The following is a 22967-nucleotide window of genomic DNA, read 5'->3' on the forward strand; positions in this document are numbered from 1 at the left end:
AGGCTAAAGAATTGGCCCCAGGGTAGACATCTAGCAGGGTTTTTTTCTCATTTTGAGTAGTGTCCCATCAGCAGATGAGGGTCCCCAAAGCGTTACTCCATCCACATCATGTGGGCTGACTGCTTTGAGCGGGCAGCTTTGAACCTCAAGAATCTGCTGCTAAAGCACGTGTTCTAAGCATCGTTTGCATTGTGTTTTATCGCCTACTCCCTCTTCTGACTCAGTTAGGCATTCCTGGGAAAACTTTCAGATGACATCAGACCTCGCCCATCATTCTTGCAGCGCCTGCCGTTGAGTCTTAAAGTGATTGCAGTAACTCACTCGGAGTTCATGCAGGGCTGTGTTCGATAGTTCACATTAAGCCAAAGTCTAGAGTTGGGAGTCTGAGGAGATCCATGTAAATGGGACCTGCAGTGAAACCCGTGAAAGCCAGAACTCCACAAGACGACCTTGCTTTTCTGGGTCTCGCACAGTTTCTACCTTTGACAGGGTGCTGTGTTAGCACATTTCTACCACTTAGTCTAGTGGAAACTATTCGAATGTTCCTTCTTGGATAGGTTTCTGCCTGACTCAGTCCCGCTTCCCCAGATCCTGCTGGACCATAGAAATGTTACGATTAAACATTCTTTGACTAGAAAGCTAAACAGAGCGCCACTCCCCTGGAACTTTCTGAAAACCGGGGAGTTGTTTATCATCGTCTTAATAATATAACATTTTAAAGCCAGAATTGTGGTTTCCCCCAAATTACATTCTGTTTGATACACCTATTACTGAGAAATAAACTATCTCCAAACAGTTGCTTACAATGGTAATGAGTTATTACCTTTGGTAAGGCGGAATGCTGTCTAGGAGATTCTTGTACTGGTCCCACCTGTGCAGTTGCATTTAGTCAGAGACAGAAAGCTCAAGATGGCTTTACTCTTGTAGTCCACGTGTGGGCAGACAACCTGGGAGTGTGGAACCTCTCTTTCTATCCACAGGTTATGTTGCATCATGAAGTCTTGTTGGAGAAAGGCCAGACACAAATGCATTTGGCTCTTTTTCCTCCAATCACAGTTTGTCCAGTGATTCTTGGTTTTCATTTGACTCATGGGTTATCCGGGTAGAATAGAGAAATAAAATCCAGAGAGATTCATATATGTTTAAGAAAGAGCCTTATATACAAGAGCAATCGAACATTGAGAAAACATCCCAGCCCAGTCCAGATCAAGTCCATAAGTCTGATAACAGCCCATATGTCAGATACCCATCTATAAATTCCTCTTCAGACTAACAAAACACATCCAATGATGCTGAATGCAGGACGATCACAGGCCAGTGGGTGGAAAGTCTTGTGGATCCAGTGGTAGTGGAAGCATCTCAGCGCTGGCATGGGTCCCCCTGTGGCTTCTCCAGTTCCAGGGCTCTAGCGTAGCCCCATGTGTCTTGTCATCAGGAAGACGAAGTCTCCCACTTCCAGGGAAGAATACAGGAGTCCCCAGAATCCTCAGGAGAAGGCTATGCTGGCATGGAGGCCTCATTGGCTGTGGCCCGATTGACTGACTAGACTTCACCCCTTCACAAGTTGACAGGAGGGTATGTAACTGCCACAACTCATCAAGTGCATTCAAGGGACAACTAACTAGGAAATCATAGATGCCCACAGTGCTAATGGTTAAGAGATCCTCCTCAATAAAGTAGTGGCCGCAGAGAAGTGCATGCAACTGATGCCCTGGCCCTGCGTCCTCTCCCTTCCCTCCACACCACCTGGGAAGCTCCTCTAACTCTTTCCTCTCTGGTCCTGTTAGGTGCCATTGAGTCAGTTCTGACTCACAGCGACCTCGTGTCCCACAGAATGAAACACTACCTGGCCCTGTGCTGACCTTACAATCACTGCCACAGTTGAGCTCCTTGCTGCAGCCACTGTGTTCACTGGCCCTCTACTTGACCTTTCCTCTCTAACCCCGTGGTCACCACATAGCAGCTAACCAAGCCATTGTTCTCAGGATCCCTTGTCTTAGATTTAGGAGCCCCGGAAGCACAGTGGGTTGTGTTGGACAACTAACCACAAGGCTGACGCCTTGAACGCGCCAGCCGCTGAGTGAGAACGAGAAGACAGTCTGCTCTGGTCGAGTTACAGTCTTGGAAACGCCGTGGGGAAGTCCTACTCAGTCCTCTAGTGGGTCTCTCTGAGTCAGAAGGGCTTGGACAGTCGTGGGTTGGGTTTGGGTGTTGTCTTGGTTGGCTAAAAGTGCTATTTTAGTGTTTGTTTGTTTTTTGGGGGGGGTGTCCCTTGACATAGACTGGGTGGGATAAGAAGATTCTCCCTCTACAGGCTGTTGGCGTGGATTCTGGCTCCTAGAGACTCCGGGTGACGGACGAGACCTGGCCCATGGGGCCTTCCTGGCTGTGTTCTCCGTCACTGCAGATCCCCGGATCCTTCTCTCGCAGTTACTGGGTGGGTTCAAAGAGCCAGCCTCTCAGCAGCAGCATGTTTGACCATTGCACTGCCAGGGCTCCTCAGTAAGCACGAGGTCTACTTGAAAATGGCTCACGTCTGCGTTTTAAGCACTGCCTTTCTAGTTGTAGCATGTTGGGAAAGCGGTACTGGTACCAGCTAAGGGGATTCTGCCAGGAGGGTGTCTTCCATGAAACACTCAGGGACTAGAATGGGCACCAGCAAGGGCCTGCCCTGACGTGAATTATAAAGATCAGGACACGGTTTCCCTGCAGACCCTACAGCCCCCATCTTCTGATTAGAATATTCTACTACAGAGGGGTTCTGTTGGGGGGCATCCCTAAAGGAAGGCAGCCCCCCCCCATAAGCTGTTTATAGTGTCTGCAGTGTTTGGGCCCAGGCAGCAGGATAAGTTGTGATGGGTGCTTGTTGGCATGAGAACAGTCTTTCAGAGGAAATCCCTTGGGAGCCTTTGTTAGGAACTGCAGGAGGGAACATCAGATGGCAGGGCACTCAGGACAGTGCCACAGGACTTGGATTTTGGTCTCTGTTATGCTGGCGAGGGAGCCCCTGGTGGAGGAAGCGGTCCCACAAGCACCGTAGAATGTATTTGATGTGCAAGCAGAGGGCCAGGATGAGTTGGAGTTGTAGCAGCTGGTTTGCTATCCGTTTCTTCCATAAACTGGCCTTTAAAGCCAAGAAGATGTGAACGTTGAAAACTAACCACATGGGTGTACAGCTTGGCTCATTTCTTCATCACGGATTAACTAAGCACCTGTTATATGCCAGGCACAATTTTGGTGCTGGAGTCGATGAACAGGAACACCACAGATGGGGCCTCTGCTGCCAAGAAATTTTGCTGCTCAGTCAAGAAGAGGGATAGTCGATAGATATTTGCATGATATAATAATGTAACTTATATTTGGGATGAGTCACTGTTGTTAGGTACCTTTGAGTTGGTTCCGACCCATAGGGACCCCATGAAAAACATAGCAAAACACTTCTCAGTGCGGCACCGTCCTCACAATCTGTCTTAGGCTCGAGCCCATGGCTGCAGCCCTGAGTCAACCCATTTGTCAAGGGCCTTCCTGTCCTTCGCTGCCCCTGCTCTGTCCCAGCATGGCAGCTTTCTCCAGGCACTCGTCGCTCCTGACAGCATGTCCAATGTCCGCGAGACAAAGTCTTGCCATCCTTGCTTCTAGGGACATGATTATTGCATTTCTTCCAAGACAGACTTGTTTTTGGAAAAATCACTGGTCGTCAAATGTACACGGTGGTCTAAGAGTTTACTACAAGGGCTTCAAACACAATAAGATAAGTCCTCTCTGATGAAGTGACATGTCAGTGCCGACCTGAAGGATATGTACTCCTTGCATAGGTGATAAGATGAGAGAAGAGAACATTCCAGTTGCCTTAGTTGTTTATGCTGCTACACATAATGGGTGGCTTAAGAGAAAACAAACAGACATTGTCCGACAGTTTAGGAAGTTAGAAATTCAAATCCTATGCCCTGGCTCTAAGGAAGACGTTGTTCTCTGTGTCGTCTCTGGAGGAAGATCCTTGCCTCTTTTGAGTTTTTGCTCCTCGGAAATCTTGATGTGACTTGACTTACTTTCTCCCCTATCTCTTTCTGCTCAATTGCTCTTATATTTCAAAAGAGATCCGTCTAAGATGCATCCTGCACACTAATACTGACCCATTCTCAAATGTGATTGAAACCATGGCATAAGAGTTAGTGTTGGCAACACACATTTTGGAGGGGGACACAATTCAAATCATACCCTTCTGCTCTTCAGTCTCTCAAAATTCATATCCTTCCTACGTACAAAACACAATCAGTCTCCCCCTCTTTTGTTGCGAGAGTCTTAACTCAGCTACAAGTCCCGTATCTCATTTCTGAATCATCTATATTCAAATATGGGTGACATCCCAGCATACTCCATCCTCGAGGAAACGTCTTTATCTGTGAGCTGTGAAATCTCAAATACTCTGAGTCCAGAGTACAATGGTGGAAAACACAAGGTAGAAATTTGTATTACCAATGAGAAAAAAACTTGGAGGGGAAGAAGGGATAATGGGCATTGAATAGATCCAAATCCCAAACAGAGCAAACAACTTTGGCTCCCAAGGCTTGAGGATACTCCCGACGTCCTAGAGACCATCTGGCAATGACCTCACCCTCGAGAACCTGGATATTGGCCATGCTCTCATGCTTCTACATGAAGGCCCTGTGGCCATGGACTTCAGCTCCACCTTCTAGGCCCACTGGGACAGTATCTCTGCTTCCTAGGCTTTAGGCCCTCCTATTCTCCTAGTCCATCTGAGTGGTGACCCGACCCTGACCCCTGAGCCCTGGAAGGCCCATTTTTCTGCTCCCTGTTGGTGGCAGCCCTGACCCTCTGCTTTGGATGGTGACTCCAAACTTCATGGTCAAATCTCCTTAATCAAATACCAGAGCCTATCACAAGTCTCACACAAGTCTTTAAACAAACATTTGACAATAATTCAGACAACTTCTTGCCATCACATAAAAATCCTCTCTACTTCTCCATTGTCCAATCACATGCTCGTCATTTCATTTCCTTTCAAGCCTCATCTGAGGCACGTTTGATTTTCATATTTCTAGCAACGTTCTGCTGCTGGTGCCATATGAATTCTCTGAGAACCACAAAGACTAGCTCTTCCCACTTCCTCTGAGCCCTCTCCCAAATAGCCTTTGATGTCTGCAATTCCAATAGTTTCTTCAAGACATTCTAGACTTCTACTACCTTTAGACTTCACTCCTTACCCAATTCCAAAACCACTTCTGCAGTTTAGATTTCTGGTAGAACAATACCCTACTCTTTGGCACCTAAGTATGTCTCCATTATCTAGTGGTACTGTCGCAGAAATGCCATAGGTGGGAGGCTTTAACTGTGGAAATTAATTTTCACATAGATTTTTAGGCTAGAAGCCCAAATTCAGGGTGTCTGCTTTAGGGGAAGATGTTCCTTGCTCAGTCTGGAGGAGGATTTTTATCTCTTTTGCGTTTCTCCTCTTGAGTGATCATCAAGTGACCTGGCATCTCCTGTTACTGGATTGCTTGTTTCATCCTTTCTACATCTCAGAAAAAGACTGGCTTAAGACACCCTGCTTCACTGGCATAATAAAGACAACCCATTCCCTAAAGGGGTTATCATCATGGGTGCTGGGTTTAAGATTTACAGTATAAGTTTGGGGAGGGGGACACAATTCAAACCACAGTGCAAGTTCAGGAAACGGGATTTGGAAAGGTTCTGAGGCAGGAGGAAGGTTGAAGAATCCAACCTGTACACGAAGAAAGACTTCCAACTAAGGATGCTGGAGGTACATTCCTCGCCCAGTTAAACGATCAGGTAGATTCTAGCTACTTCTTCTGCGTAGCCTGTCAGCTGTCAAGTCTTGTTTATGCATAGAATGCTCTCAGTCAATACTATAAGACCTTGTCCTTAAACAGAAGACACCCTTTAAGAGGAAACTTAAACCTACAAACAGGAAGTAAACTCAGAGGAACAAAGTGGTCCTAAGGCCCTCAGAGAGATGAGCGTGGGTATTACTTCGATGATCTAGGCAGACAGCAAGTTACTAGGGGGGGAAAGTAGCATCCAAAGGATGAGAAAGCAAAGGTCTTGAGCGCTGAAATTATGGCAGTTGCATTTTTTTAATCAAGAGGATTGGATATTAAAGGTGACAATATCTTCTAGAGTGTATTTTAAAGTCAAAGAGAAAAATAAGAGAGAAAAGATGAACAATTCTGTCTATCCTGAAGATTCAACGATCTACTAAAAGAAGCGCATCATAGAAAAGAAATCCATAATGCCAGCTTGAGGCCAGGTGGCGCGGAATTTGGATGCTTTCCCAGGAAGTTGGGGCTTTGTCTCTGAAGATGGAGCTGAACCACGGAGCGGTATCAAAGAGTTGGGAGATCCAATCTAAAGGGAGTGAGATGCTCTAGTTTATTCTAGGATCACACCTGTGAAGGGGTTGGAGGACAAGAGGAAACGTGAAAACGGCTCTTCACTGCATACCTCTCTTACTCCAGGCACGGTGCTAAAAGCTTTACGTTAATCCTCTTCATATGATTTCTTACATTAGCCTATTAGTCACTTATTCCCCCTTTTTTGACAATTGAGAAGATGAGCTCAGCTAAATTCTGTAGCTTATTCCAGATGACAAGCGGATAATAGGGCAGATTTGTGCTTGGAATCTCGGTTTATCTGGTTCTGAAGCGCCTATTTTTCCACCATCTGACCATGCCTCCTGAAAAAAAAACGCTCAAGTGTTTCTCTTCTGCCTGTTACCTTTCCTTATTCGCTGGAGCCATGTACACCGCCCTGCCCCCTCCCTTTTCTTTGTCCCTGCACCGAAGTGGCAGCTCTCTGAGAGAGGTGACTAGAGTGCAAGTGGCAAGAGCCACAGCGGCAACTTTATTTCCCTCCTTCTATCAAGGACCTAAGGAGCTCTGCTGTCATGATAAGGTAAGCATGTGGCTGTTAACCAAAAGATTGGCTGTTCAAACCCACCAGCTGCTTTTATCAGAAGAAAAGTGGAAGGCTGTTTGCTCCCATGAAGATTTATTTTCTCCGAAGCCCTATATAGGTTTCCTGTGAATCAGAATGCCACTGGGCAAATTTGGTCTACCAACCATATAGTTAGCAACCAAGTCCAAGCCATTAGCAGCACCCCCAAGGGACTGATCTCCTTGATTGTTGTTGGGTGCCGGCAGTTGATTCCAATTCATATCTACCCCACGGGACAGTAAACATGCCCCGTAGAGATTTCTCAGTTGCAACCTTTATGGAAGCAGCTTACCAGGTCTTTCTTGGTGGTTCTGAGCTGCCAGGCTTTGGGGTAGCAGCCAAATACTTAGGCATTACAACAGCAAGTTTTCTTCTGTCTTTCCTACTGGTTGCTGAGGAATGGATCCTGACAGGTAGTGACTCTATGAGTTAAGTCCAACCCCACTGCCATCAAGTGAATTTGAACTTATGTTGCTGCTGTTGATAGCTGAGACTCCTAACAACTCTATCTCTGTATGACCAAATGAAACCATCCTGCACCATTCTCACAGTTGGGGTTCGACTGGAGCTCATATTTGGCAGCCCCTGGGTCAGTCCATCTCTTTGAAGGCCTCTTTGAAGAGAAGTCTCTTTGAAGAGACGTCTCTTTCCTGGGAACTGGTGTCTCTGGATCACAGGTCCAGGGTACCTAAGATGAAGTCGCACCATCTTGAATTCTAGGTAGCATTCTGGTTTTATGTCTTCCAAGACATATATTCAACAGTTTATTCATTTATCTGGTAGTTTGTGGTATATATCAGATTCTTCACCCATACCGTAATTCAAATGCATCCATTCTTCTTTGGTCTTCCTTGCGGAAAGTACCGTGGACGGCTAGAAGAACAAACTCAGGCGATCTGCTAGTCTGTAAATCTGCTAGATCTACAGCTTCAGAAAGCCTATGAGTCAGAATCAAGTCCTTGGCAGCAGGGGGCCAATGGTGGGTCGTCCTTATTGGAACAGATTACCAGGGCTTTTGATCTCCGTGGGGCAGCGGAGGTTCAAACTGATGACCTTTCAGTTAGTTGCTGAGTGCTTAACAGCTGTGCTACAAGAGTATCCAGCAATCTTTCTGTCTTTTGGCAAGAGACTTTCTCTACAGCTTGTGCATAACACAAAATAGTGAAGTTGTCTATTTTAGTATGCTTGGGTGTCTGGTGGCACAGTGGTTATGCATTGGGCTACTAGCTACAAGTTTCATAGTTCAAAACTACCTGTCACTCCGTGGATTAAAGATGAGAAAAGATGAGCTTTTCTACTCTGGTAAAGAATTACAGTTCTGGAAACCTACCGGAGCCCTTCTAGCTGTTCTGTGGGTCAGATGGGTCACAGTGAGTTGGTATAGACTTGATGGTGGCAAGTATGGTTTTTCAAGTTTCAGGGTTTGAAACCTCTTTTTAGCTGTACTTTTTAATACTCTTTTTCTAAAGCACCTTCCTTCTAAAGTGATCCAAGAAACCAACAATGGGAGTTATGGAATGAATCAATAAAGGAAAAGAAAAAAGTCAATTCGCCCTTTCTTGATAACGGTCTTATGACTCTGGCATTCTGATTTAAGCGTCTCCAAAATATCCCAGTCATATATTCTTTATGTGTGCTGGTGATTAAAATATGATGCACCTTAAAAGCCATTCCAGACTTCTGTGATGTGGTCACAAAAATGACTTCAGCATTAAATACCTCATCGCCATCATGTCAACTCTGAGACCACTGCTAGATGAATCATGGGAGGAACAAAATGCTTAGCAAAATGTTTTCCTTTCTGATTACTGGGATGAGGATTATTCGATTAAAGGATAAAGGCAAATTGATCAAATATGTGCATGCCTGGAGTTTATTTTTATCTCAGCTAAGCACATGTTGAAATGCAATGAGCTGATGAGCTTGTCCTCTCTGTGGTCCCCGGTAAGAGGAGAATTGTGGGGGCGGAGAGGAAGGCCTGATGTCCCAGCCATGTGAATGCCGGCTGACCAGTTTCTAGTTCCTGTTTTCCTGACACTGCAATGCATCTGGAGAGCCTCCAAACCTCCTCAACACAGTGATTTTGTAATCAGCAGAAATGGACTCTCGCATGGAGGTCATTGAAGCATGTTCAACATTGCTGACACAATCTGCAGGTCTTGTTTCCCAGGAACGTTCCTCCTTTGAACTCAATGTCCCTGCAACCTGTCACACTTGCCCATCTCTCCTGTCACCTGTCCTGTTACCCAGGAGGCGAAGGGACCAGGGACTTGAGAAGAAGCGGAAGGAAAGCTGAAGGGGCTGGGGTCACCTCCAGGGACTTCTGTGACTGGGAGAAGAGCCAACTGCCTCCTTTTGTCTGAAACCCATGTCATTTCATTACATTTAATTGTTTTGGAAATATCACGAGCAGCAATGACGAAACTGAGACATGACAAAGTTGGTAACGTGTGTTCTGTGAACGTAAACTATGACAAGGCTTTCTTTGCCTTGAACAATCTTTACAACAGCACTAAGAGACCGGTGTGGTTATAGACATGAGATTCGCTGAGTACAACAAGCCTCGGTCACTGGCATCAAGCTTGGAGTTGAGCCTATGCACTTCCACGCTGGGCCCTCGGTGTATACTGACTACTTTCCACTGCTTCCCATTGACTCTCGATGCTATGCTTCATTTTCAAATTTCAGACAATGCAAATGGGCAGAAGGTGGAAAGTTAAAGGTCCCTTCCCTCCCCAGTTCCTCCATGCCAGTACATTGCAGCCTGGTTGGCCCAGCTCACGTTGTTTTCCTCCCAGCCTCTACTGGACAGCGTCCTATGAAGGGATCCAGCTTCTCCTAGAAGCAAAGCCACCCTTAGTATACCGTGGAATTCTGTGAAAAGACGTTTTGTCTCCCTGCCACCGCCATGCTGGTTTTCACCCATGGAAAGGCAAGACCAGGGGCTTGTGTGTGTGTTGGGTGGGGTAGAGTGGGGAGTGTTGTTCACCAACCAAGCCTGGGAAATCTCTGGGCAGCCAGACTAAGCTGAATGTTTAGAGGACAGTAATTGTCCTCTCAAATACATCACAGACCGTTCCAATGGCCAGAAAACCTCTAAGGTGGAGTGTATGTCCCTGCTGAGGAGCAGGGAAAATGCACCTCCTTACAACACTCATCCAGAACTCACCATTACCCCCTGATCTACATAACACACATACACACACTCATACTTTGATGTTCCTTCTTCCCTTTCTGCCCTCTTCTGGGCCGAAGATGAGATGGTGCAAACATAAAGAGCACAGGTTATGGTAGGTCTGCCCCTGTGAGAACACTAGCTCCGCCACTTCCTAAGCATGTGGTCCTGGTCCCATTTTTACTCTCTGAGCCCTCGTTTGTTGTGGGTAGGTACCATTGAGAGGGGACCATTCCACAGTGGCCCCATGTATGACAGAACAAAACAGTGACCCGTCCTGCATCCTCCTCACAAGCTTTCCCAGTTTTGAACCCATTGTTACTCAAACTCCTGTTGAATCCATCTTGTTGAGCATCTTCATCTTTTCACTCATCCGCTACTCAGCACGAGGTCGTTCTCCAGGGATGGGTCCCTCCTGAAAACATGCCCAAAAAGTAAGTGAGACTAAGTGTCCCGATCCTCAATTGTAAGGTGCATTCTGGATGTCCTTCTTCCAAGAGTCTTTGCTTGTTCTCCTATAAAATGGGCTAGAGGAGGCCTATACCTTGGAGGAGTTGCCCAGAGTTGGGATCACTATGTACCACAATGGAAATGCCTGGCTCTTAGCCAGTGATCAGCACAGATTGTAGTTGAAGTTCCAGACTAGGGAAGGGGAGCACACTCAGCTTACAGGATTTGAAAAGGGTTTAGCATGGCCAGTTTTCAAATCCTGGAATTGACAAGACCTATGCTTGTCTCCTTAAACCAGATGCCTAGCAGAATACCTGCTATGGACTGCAGAATAATGAAAAGTTGTCAAGTAATTTCCAGGATGACTTCTGCAACATTGCTGAGACATTTGTTGACTCGCAGTTGTGATGAGCCCTAAGCAACAGAAGGGTTTGTGACTAGCTATGGACAATGGGAAGTGAAGAGGCTTGAGATAGCTATGGAAATACTACTAAACACCTTGTAAAATATCCATCAGTCCATCAACCCTGATTAATATTATCAGAGGAAGTTCCTTGTGGCACGAACAATAGCATCCAGCAGAGTATAGCTGTTTTTGAGGATACTCTTTTGCAAACAACTTACAAACAAAAGAAGTGGCCATTGGACTGGGGCGAGGGGGGGGGGAGCTTGTGATGGAAAGTGCCAAGGTGATGACTGAAATGGCACAGAAATAGCACATTTCTTGCAAAATCAACCTCCGGAAATGCATCAGCAGAGCTGAGGCTGTTTCCACAGTCAGGAACATTCCAGAAGCTGCTCATTTCATCCAGGGACCAAGCTCCACTAAGGCCAACACGGGTGAGCTTGGAGTCAATAGTGAGAAGCAGCCCAGAGTGAATGAAAACCCATCCAGTCCCTGGTCCAAATGGGGTGAGCCAACAGCCAGCGCCTATTATTAGACTGGAAGTTTATTCAGGCCCTCAATTTAACCAGCTGGAGTTCTTTGCAAAGTACCATTCTATTAAGACGTTTGAATGAAAGAATCTGCCATTGGGTGGAATTTGATGATAGGTTGAACACAGTGTCCTTGGCTGTGCCTCTCCTTGTGTGGAGGAAGCTGTCTGAGCCAGCGTCTCCCAACGGTCTGCCTCAGCCAGAGAGAGGCATCTGCCAGGCAGGCTGGTGCAAAGGGCTCCAGAGAGACCCTCTCACAGAGCAAGGGTCTGGATAACATGGACCTCTCTTTAAGGTGACACTGATAATGGCCATGTGCCTCTCAGCAGGCCAGGGAAGAGGGAAAGGGCCAGGGTTGTAGACCACCCATGTCGGCAACTGTCAAGTCCACTCCAGGGCATGGTGAGTCCAGCCCCAGGTGTGTTCGAGTCGAGCTGTGCTCCAGAGGGCCTTCAGTGGCTCATCTTTTGGAGTAGATCTCCAGGCCTTTCTTTCAAGGCATATCTGGGTGGTCTTGAATGTCCAGCCTTCTAATTAGCAGCATAGCATATGCACTCTTTGTATCTTGCCTGCCCCCAGGGACTTCAGAGAGGAAGAAAAAAATATATAAAGTGAGCTAGGCAAGGAGGGAAATTGGACCCACACATGAGGATGAGGTGTGATTTACAATAGACCACTCCCTCCCCTGGACAGGCACTTGCTGACACAAGTCAAGGGAGCAAAGTCATGTAAATACTCTCATGCTTGCTTTAATTTAATTTTTTAAAATCATTTTTTAACAGAGATCAATGGCACCCATTGTGGAAAACTGAAAGACAAGCTGATATTACATATTATAATTTTATATTTGGTGTGTGCAATATGCACACACATTACCAAGATCTAAAAGGATTTATATCAAATTGTTAACACAGATTCGTCCTTAATCTAGAATTAGAAACGCTTTACATGCATCTCTTTGCCCCTCATTTTGGTTAAAGTATTTTTTTCACAAGTGAGTGCAGCTTGCTCTTGTAATATGAAAAGCCTCTTTTTTAGTTTTGCAACTGATTGCCAGATCTAATCCCTCGATGTGTGTAAAAATCAGGAGGTGATGGCTGTGGAGGGTGGAAGTAACCGTAATGTGTTCGGTAACCTTGAGAAGGAAAGCAAAGCTCTTCTGGGAATGGTTCCTTTGAACTGATCACTGTGCCCACCAAATAGGAGCGCCAGTGGCACAGTGGGTTACTCATTGGATGGCTAACCACAAGGTCAGCATTCAAGTACACCAGCTCCTCCTCAGGAGACAGATAAGACCTTCTGCTACCTTAATTACAGCCTGGAATTCCAACGGGGAAGCTCTATTCTGCCCTGTAGGGTCACTTTGAGTTAGAACTGAGTCATGACAGTGAGCTGGAATTCGATTTGTGTGTGTCTGTGTGCACCTTAGATCCCATGTTTGACAATGTCACAGTCTTAGTAGCCACCCCAGGCAGCATGTATCTGATATATAAAGTAAGTTGGGCATATAAAGATTGATTTCAATTAATCATTTCATTTATACCAATTAACCAAAGTCATACTATTTCAGCTGATGGTGGACAAACTGCTAAGCATATGGGACACGTTGAAAGAAAGATTGGAGGGACTCTGAGAAGATGGCAACAGAGTGACACATACCAGAGGGACTCTGCAGAATCCAGCCCAGAAGAGTTGCTTAGAGGGAACTTTAACACAGCTGGAACGCAGGAGGAGCATCATAAAGATAAGTAGGCACAGCCCCATGGGGTTTTGAGGGTCTGGGGGCTTTTGACTTACCTCAGTGGAAGCCGGCTGTGGCTTGACCTTGGTCCTGCCACTGTCTCTGCTGGAGCTGGGAACATTTGGAGCCCGTAGAGAGGCTTGGTCTCAACAAAGCCACAGTTTGCACACACACCACCCCCCCTCACCTGCCTCAGGACAGGTACAGGAACCTTGCAGCTCCACAGGTAGGGATCGGGGTTCAGCTACATTGTTGCTTCTGTTTACATCTCTGCTCTCTGTTCCCCCACCGTCCTGGAGTTCTGCGCAGGGGTTTTTTCTCAGCACAGCCACAGCTTGCCACCTCTGCCTCCGGGTGGGAACTAAATCCTTGCAGGGGACTCAGCTACATAGTTCCTTTTGATTCCCTCTCTTCCCTATATTCCAGCACAGTCTAAATGGTCTTACTTCTTAATTTTGTCCTCCTCTTTGTCTCTTTTCTGTTCTCTCACACTCTACATCTGACCTCCAGACCACTCCCGTTAGCCTAGGGCATTTACGCCTGCACAACACCCAGCTAGGTGAGCTCTGCCCTGTGTAGCTAACCCGAGGCTAGGAAAAGCCCTCATTTCCCTCCAGGGGATACTCTGCCCAATTTCTCACTGCGGAACTCCTGCCTGTGTACCTGGGGGCATAAGGCAGCTCAGCCAACACTCATCAACATTGCAAGCTGTTGCAGGAACATCTGCCCAACCTCCACAACACCAAAGCAGCCAACCCATCAGCCTTCTGGGGCACTCCCCTGATAGGGAAGCCACAGGAGGATAAAGTGGTAGGTTAATCCCATAATAAAATTAGCTGTAGGCAGTTCAAAGAAGCATTCATACAAGCCTCCCAGAGAGAGCCAGTGCTCTTTGACATCCTGGAAAATAGCATCTGGCTCCTCTAAAACAACACAACGCAAACAGCCATCAGCCCCAACGACCTCAACGAAAAAACAGGTGAAACAAAAGTCAATGGCAGAAGATGTCCTGAACATAATGACACGCATAGAGAAGCAGACATTGAGCTGTCACAGAAAGAAATTTTCAGAATGCTGCTTGGAGTCATACAGAATATGAGGGAAACAATACAGAAAAAGGATGAAATGATAGAGGAGATAAAGGCCATACACCAAAGGGAAATACAGGAGCTTAGGGAGGAGATAACAAAAACCAGTAACAGAAACACGGACCTCAAGAATTGACTGGAGGAATCAGAGAACTGCATCAGTGATGTGGAGGACAGGCAAGCAGACGTTAACAAATGTGAACAAAAATCTAATAAGATCATCAGAGAAGCAGAAGAAAAGCTAAGAGCTATGCCTGATGCTATGAAGCAGAACAACATTAGAATTATTGGCTTACCCGAGGAAGACACAAAAAAGAAATCATCTGCAACAATAGTGAGAGAATTCTTGGAGGAAAACATCCCCAACTTAATGAATGAAAACCAGGCAACCATTCAGGTGGCTAAAAGAACACTAACTAGACTGAATCCCAAGAAGTAACCAAGGCACATAATAGTTAAACTATCCAACTTTGAGGAAAAGGAGAAAATCATGAGAGCAGCTAGGGAAAAACAATCACATATAAAGCTTCCCAAATAAGAATATGCTCAGACCTATCAGCAGAAACTATGAAGAAGAGGAGACTGGAGTAACATATTCCAAAAATTGAAGGGAAACAACACAAACCCAAGAATACTCTACCCTGCCAAATTCTCGATCAAGATAGATGGAGAAGTAAGAGTCTTCCAAGACAGGGAAAAACTCAAAGAATACGTTAGAAGAAACCCAGTCCTACAAAAGATCCTTGCCGACCCAGTATGGGCAGAAGAAAAACACTCACCAAGCATAAATAACAGACTGCCACATAAAACAACCTCACCCAGAGGGCAACAAAGAAAAAACAGACCTTAAGATAGCATTGACTTAAGGATGGAAAGAAGTCAGAATGATATACATACACACACACTAATGAGAAAGGAAAGTAGGAAAACTCCCAACACAAAAGGTATAAGATGACATCTCAGAGTCCACTAATGGAGATAATGACCCTGAATATCAATGGCCTGAACTCAGGCATTAAAAGACTGAGACTAGCAGACTGACTTAGAAAATGCAACCCATCAATCTGCTGCCTACAGGAGACACATCTCAAGGCTACAGACAAAAATAGACTGAGAATCAAAGGCTGGAGAAAGTCAAACTAAGCAAACAGCAATTCAAAAAAAAGCAAGGGGTTGTATGTAATCCTAATCTCGGATAAAATTGACCTCAAAGTGCAAACTACAAAAAGAGATAAGGAAGGACACTATATAATACTCAAGGGAATGACAGACAAAGAACCACTAAACATTGTAAACATATATTCCCCGAATGAGAGACCCACTGAATACATCAACCAAACACTCCAAAAGATTAAAAAAGAAATCATAGCCTCAACAATTATAGTGGGTGACTTCAACATACCTCTCTGAGAGAGATAGATCACAGGGAAAGAAACTCAACAAGGAGGCTAGATATCTAAACAACACGATTAGACAATTTGATCTGATAGGCACTATATAAGTTTAATGCAATCCCAATACAATTACCCTCATCTTTCTTCAAAGAAATGGAAAAACTGATTACAAATTTTATACTCTGATAGCTTTCCAAAAGAAAAAAATCAATTGCCCACTTGAGAGGTGGGCAAAGGACTTGAACAGAAGTTTCACAGGGCAGAAATTCAAATGGCCAACAAACATATGAAAAAAATTTCCCCTAAGAGAAACGCAAATTAAAACAACAATGAGGTACCACCTAACACCCTCAAAGGTAGCCCAGTTCAAAAAATCAGAAAACATTAAGTGTTAGAGGGACTGTGGGGAGACAGGCACTCTCATTCACTGCTGATGGACTTGTAAGCATGTATGACCACTATAGAAATCGATCTGGCGATATCTAAAACTGATGGAAATTGAGTTACCATACGACCCAGCAATCCCCCTACTGAGCATATACCCAGAAGAGGCAAGAAACAAACCAAGGCCAGACATTTGTGCTCCAAAGTTCATTGCGGCACAATTCACAATTGCAAGGAGTTGGAAGCAACCCAATTTTCCATCAACTGATGAGTGGATTAAAAGGCTGTGGTACATATATACAATGGAGTACTACATATGGCTAAAAAGCAGCGATAAACGTATGAAGCACATAGCGGCATGGAAAGAACCGGAGGAAATCATGCTAAGCGAAGTAAGTCAGACACAAAAGGACAAGTACAACATGAGTCCACTGAGTTAAGCATTAACAAAAAAATGCAAAAGGGGCATAGGGAAAAAGCTACTGTACACAAACATTCTTGGGGTGAGGACCATGTAGTATGACAGGGACCAGATCAAATGAAGGATGCACATGGTAGACAATGGGGGGTGGGGGGAGAAGAGGCACCTTCCTCGGATGGCCTCAGTGTATCTCTAAAAACTGACACACATCCCCTTTTCCCCAGCTCCATTTTGGGCCAGTCTGCTGCACCACAATTCACCCCCTGTCTCCTATTGTGCTTCCCCAAATGGTTTCTTTGAGGTACTAAAGACTGGAAAGGCATCCAAAAACCACTTCAGGGAGCATACAAGTGTGATTTGGATTGGCTGCCATTCCCAAATGCCACACCCAGTGTCACCTGAGATGTTAGACAGGCATTTCGTGCATTTGTTAGAGGCACTCACTAATTAATTATTGGTGAATTTCTATATGTCCCCTTCACACTTGTAGGAAAACATTTCTCCTTTAGTGTTTGGAGGACAGAGGTGTCCGTTGACGAGAAACATCACACACGTGCTTTCCCACGTGGTAGCTTCTCCTGTAGAGTTAGTCACAGTGTTGTTGGCTTGCTTTTCCACTAAGCAGGGCTAAGCAGAGTCCAAGGTGAACAGAAAAATGAAATGGTATACATAAGTTACAAGCATGACGACTGGGACATGTTTTTTTTTTAATTTAAGTAAAAACAAAAAGACATTTTACTGTGACTCGGTGAAGACTTACACAGGCCAACATTAGATTTCCATCCAACAATTTATTCACATTTCGTTTCACCCACTCATTGCAATCCCTTCAATGCAATGCCACGTACCCCGTTTCTTCCCTGTGTTCCCTGTTTCCATTCTTGTTTATTTTCTAACCCCTTTGAACCTGGTCCTTGGGGAAGTATTGCCATTTGGATGTCAATCAGTTGAAGAGTCAAGGTGTACATACCTTACTTGCGTTATTGTTCCCCTTATAGACTGGACTATTGTTTGGCTCAACATTGAGTGTGGTGGGGGTGGCGGTGGGGGTGGTGAGGCGATGGAGGTCAGTTACAGACCTGACGGGTGAATAAGGGCCATAGCGCAGAGCTTCAGGGTCCCCACTACTGCGAATTGTGCTTTCAGTAAATGTTAGGGCTCGTTATTGCGAACAGCTGTCAATTTGAGCCCTAGAGCCACCTGGGTCCTGTGACTAACCCTTTCCTTCTTTTTCAGAGCACTGGAGGCAGAGTGGGTAGGCACTGGGCTGTGATTCGAAAGGTCGGCTGTTTGAAACCACGAGAGGCCCCTAGGGAGAAAAATGGGGCTTTCTACTCCCCTAAAGAATGACAGTGTCGGAAACCCACAGGGCAGTTCTACCCTGTCTTCTGGGGTCACTATGAGTGGGCATCGACTCAATGGCAGTGAGTTTGTGGTATGTTTGCTTGTTGGGTATCCCCTCTTTTATTTATTCAATTTTAGTTTAGTGTTTTACTCATCTTTTGACAAAGTTACCAAGCTTCTCTAAGCCTCAGCTTCTTTATCTGAAAGACTCAGATACTTCCCTCTTGGAACAGTGGGTTAAGCTGTGAGCTGCCAGTTGAGATGTCGGCACTTTCACATCACCAGCCCATCTGTGGGGGAAAGATGTGGTTTTCAACTCCGGTAAAGAGTTACAAACTTGAAAACCAAAAAAGGGCATTTCTACTCTGTCCTATAGGGTTGCTGAGTCGACCTCCACTTGATGGCAGTGAGTTTGGTTTTTGGTTTTATAGAGGGCTTGAGAACATAAGCAAGGAAATACATGTGAGACACTGAGCATAATGGTGGGCTTCGAGGGAAGGATTTCGTACACATGATCCTTATTCATGATACCAGGCCACCAGGCTAAAAGCAGGAGCACATCTTTGCTTAGCTTCCTTCCATTGCACCACTTGCTCCCGCTGCTTCCTTCTCCCTATTGCCCTAAAAAAGTGGCTTTCACAAGGTCCCCATCTTAGGTTCTGCTTCTTCAGAACCCTCCCTGAGTCAGGCGCCAGACACCTGAGGACCAAGTCCAGAGTCACTCTGGGAGACATAGATTTAAGAAAATAAGTTGAGCAACAAGATGCCTCAGGTCACACAGTATGAGGACTGTCTGGGGAAGAGTTTGCTAGCACCTGTACTGACCCGGGCAGCGAGAGCCTCCCTAACTTAGGGGGCACAATAGCTGGTGCGAGCCCCGCAGTCAGTGGTTTCCAGGCTTATTTGGATGGAACAGAAAGATGAAAGCAAATTATAAAGCCGTTCCTTGAGGCATTACTGAAAGCAACACCTAAAAAACACTGCTCCAAATATATTGTCTTATTCCTTTAGAGAGGATTATTGGATATCATTTTAAATAGATTGCACCCATAGCAGATAGTTTAGTGGTATGATTCTTCGCTTACTTATACAGGCAGTTTTACTAAATTAAGAAAATATCTTTGATACCTGATTTTGGGGGGTAGTTTCATGCTTTGTTTTCTCCACCAGTTTGTTATCTCACAGTTGAGTTAAATGTGGCCCTCAATGTGCCATTGTTGGTTGCCATTGAATCAATAGTGACTCATGGTAAACCCTGTTACTCTTTGTGATTTATTCTTTTTATTTTTAAACTTAAAAAGGAAGAACCAATGGCGGCTTTGTAAAGACTATGAACAGAAAGATGTTAGTGGATACTTGTTTTCTCCTAGATGAATTCTTTGAGTCCTCCAGGTATTGCCAATTTTCCAGAGCTGTTGCTACTGGCAAATCATCAAAGACCACAGTCTGTGGTATAGATTACAATTCAACGTAAAGAAGACCAAAATCCTCACAACTGGACCAATAGGTAACGTCATGATAAATGGAGAAAAGATTGAAGTTGTCAATGATTTTGTCTTGCTTGGATCCACAACCAATGCTCTTGGGATCAGAAGTCAAGAGAGCAAAAGATGCATCGCCTTAGGTAAATCTGCTGCAGAAGACCTCTGTAGAGTATTTAGAAGCAAGAATGTTACATTGAGGATTAAGATGCGCCTGACCCACGCCATGGTATTTTTAATAGCCTCATAGCTTGTGAAAGTTGGACATTGAATAAGAAAGACCAAAGAAGAATTGATGCATTTGAATGGTGTTGCTCAAGATGAATATTGAAAATTCCATGGACACTAAACGGAGGACTGTATGTGTCATGGAGGAAGTACAGCCAGAATCGAGGCGGGATGGAGAGACTTTGCCTTACAGGCTGTGGACATGTTGACAAGGGCGACCAGTCCCTGGAGAAGACGCCATGTCTGGCAATGTAAAGGGCAATGAAAAGAGGAAGGCTCTCAAGGAGACGGATTGACACGGTGGCTGCAACTATGGGCTCAGCACAGGAATCACTGTGAGGACAGTGCAGGACGGGACCTTTTCGGTGCAGACACAAATGGACCCCGGGAAGGACTTTCTTTTGGGCCTTGAGACAGTGAGCAGCCGGCAAGGAGAATGCAGCCTCTGATCACCGCCAGTAAATTGGACCCGGCAGGTGTGATGACAAAGCAATTCCCCTGAGAGGCTGATTTACTCTGGTGTCAGACGTCTGAGATGGCAGGTGTGCAGAGACAAAAGAGCTGTCCCGGGAGCTCTCCGCTGGGCCCCCTCAGTCTGACTGTCTCCAGTGTCCTCCGGCTGGGGCAGGTTCAACTGAGACGCTGTCTCTCCCTGCCCTCGGGGCTAATGTTACCATTCACTCACAAAACATATCATCACCGCTTATGAAGGCTTTCCATCTACTCCCTTGCATATGCAACTTTCGCTCTCAATAATTGAGTCATCCTCCTTCTCTGTTATAGAAAAGGGAATGACATAGCTCAGGAGGGGGTCACTGTTTCACTCCATTGTGTTGGTCACTGGGGGGGTCACTCTTCTCCTCCTGGCAAACCACCCCCCTCCCCCACCCAACAGAACAAGTTGCTGTGTGGTCCTGTGCCATCCCAGTGGCAGGTTGCCAATCAGACCATTGCACTTCAAAGGGCTTTCACTGGCTGGTTTTCAGAAGTAGGAGGAAGAAGATTCTCTCTTCTCAGTCTGGAAGCATCACTGAGACCCGTGCAGCCTCACAGTCACACCACCACGGCAGACGGGTGGTGGATGCACCTGGGTGCATTGGTTGGGAATCCAACCGGGATCTCCCACATAGAAGTCAAGAGTTCTACCACTGATCACCAATGCCTCGTTTTAGGCCAGATTAAAACGTAGTGTGGGTGATAATAAATAACGTAGGCTGTTTGCAAGTCCTTTCTCTAGAGAAAAAGACATTTGTTTGCTCTGAGAATTATATCCAGCAAAAGTTATTTCCTTGAGCGATGGCTGGCAGTGGACTTTGGGATGCATTATAAAATGGGGGCGAGAAGCTGAAGGGGGCTCCAAAGAGGATCCTGGGACCCTATTTCATTATTCTCTCTCCAGGTCCTGGGCTCTGTGTCCAGGGCCGGGGAATGAGCGGCCCAGACTGACCGACTACGAGGTCCGGCCGTTCTTCCTCTTCAAAGCACTCTTTCAGCTCGGAGGTCAGAGGTCTCACCGTATTTCTTGCTGATCCTTTCAGAGCACTAATGGACCACTTTAGGAGCCAGCTTGCTAAAAGCCCTCCGCTCTTGGAAAGAGGGGCTTTTAAAAAAGAGGCGTTTGTTAAGTGGCTGCCATGCACTTCTATGAAACGGGTGTGTGAGACTCAAGAGGGCATTTGCTGGATGGGGGAAAGGTTAAATCAATTATTTTTCCTGAAGATGAAAAAGATGGAGCGTCTACTTAATGACAGGCTTTGGGTCTATGACGAGCTCATCTAGGGAAGGAGATAAGCATCTGTCCATCCTCCTGACAACAGGAGAAACACTGGATTTTTGTTGAGGAAAAGAGCGCCCAAGTGAGGCCGATGGCAAGACCGGAACTGTCTCTTGGGGGCAGATTATCAGCGGAATCTCCCTCACAGGAGATCTCTGGGAACGGAGCTGGTGGCTGAATGACTCCTAAAGGCTTTCTCTTGGCTTGATGCCTCTGTGATTTGCCAGGAGCTGGGGGAGTGAAAGTCAAGGAGTGACAAGAGCGAGGCATGGGGCTTCACAGTTGCTTACTCGTGTATACAAGCCAAACTGCAACCCACTGCTATGGAGTTGCCTGGGTGACCCAGTAAGACAGGATAGGGGTACTCCGTCGGGAGAATGCCACTCTTTACAGGAACGGGCAGCCTTCTCTTCCTTTGTGTCCCCCCTTGTGCAAGTTCCCCCTTTCCCTTACTGCGAGCTCATCACAGCATCCCGCATTCTAGGGGTGGAAGGCACCCCAAGGGCCCGTCTAAAGCAACTCCAAGGTCTCATTTGTTCCCCTTTTATGAGTGCTGGTTTCGCCTCTCCTAGAACGCTTCTGGTGACGGGAAAGTCGCCGTCTCATTTTTTGGAAGGGAATGGCATTAACAAACGCGCAGCCGTGTCTAGCATTAAGAACCCTTTCATCTGGAAGGCCCCCAAACACACAAAGGAGGTGTTTAGTTAACCCTCCACAACAAGAAAAACTTAAGACGGACCACTTCAGGGCGGCTGCAGCAGGTCGACGATGGTCACCCCAGTTTTCACATCCTTTTGCTTGGCCATGTTCAGCGTGCCAGTGATGGTCTTGGCGAACTTGAGGCAGAGGGGCTTCCCAGGAGGTGGAACTTACAGGGTTAAAAGGATCTGGGAAAACTCGGGATGCGTTTATCACCTTCATGTTTCCCTGCAGGGTCTCCAGATGGTCGCCACAGTCCCAGCATCCCATTTCAACAGAGAGGGAGGGGTAACACAAAAGGGAGCAGGGGCGTCTTCTTTTCACACATCTATCTTATCAAAACCAAGCAGCCTTCTCCTGAAGTCCCAGTAGGCTTTCCTCAAATGTCACTGACCAGAACAAGGTCACAGGACCATCCTTCCTCCAATGAGTCATGAGATCGCCACACTTGACTTAGACTGATCATGCTTTATCCCATTGCGGCCAAAATGTAAAGTGCTTTCTGGGAAGAAGAGAGGGAAAAAACAGATATGCCACAAATGCCACGCGTGAGACTTTGCACTCCCTTCTGAAGGCTACCATCAGGTCGAAGCAGAAGGCACTAGAAGCTACTTTATATTTTCAACTTGGAAGTCGTATGAAAATCTGATTAGAAGGGACTTGGAGTCAAGATTGAGAGAAGAGGGCTTCATAAGCAGATACTGCAACAATCCGGACGTGAGATAATATCTTCCCTAAGGCTATGATTACCGGTGTGCAAGTGAAGCGATGGGGTTCAAAGACCTCTCACCGAGAGAGAGGCTAGGACATCTGTCTGATTTTACATGACCGACATCTCTGCACAAGGCACGGGTCAGGTTGTGGTTGTTCCCATTTG

At 46.0% G+C, this 22967-nt stretch overlaps 1 long non-coding RNA gene across 9 annotated transcripts in view; it reads right to left on the bottom strand.

The window, feature by feature from the left end:
• The window catches only part of LOC142449818 (uncharacterized), a 101289-nt gene that overhangs the window by 9727 nt on the left and 68595 nt on the right, over nt 1-22967 (bottom strand). For 2 of the 9 annotated variants that reach the window (XR_012784885.1, XR_012784882.1), the window contains one exon: nt 17201-22592. The exons of the other annotated variants lie outside the window; for them this stretch is intronic. This is a non-coding gene — a long non-coding RNA (uncharacterized LOC142449818). Of the gene's footprint in view, nt 1-17200; nt 22593-22967 lie in introns of those variants that run through there. 9 annotated transcript variants of the gene reach the window in all.

This window comes from Tenrec ecaudatus, chromosome 6, assembly GCF_050624435.1.
Source record: "Tenrec ecaudatus isolate mTenEca1 chromosome 6, mTenEca1.hap1, whole genome shotgun sequence".
Taxonomy (NCBI): domain Eukaryota; kingdom Metazoa; phylum Chordata; class Mammalia; order Afrosoricida; family Tenrecidae; genus Tenrec; species Tenrec ecaudatus.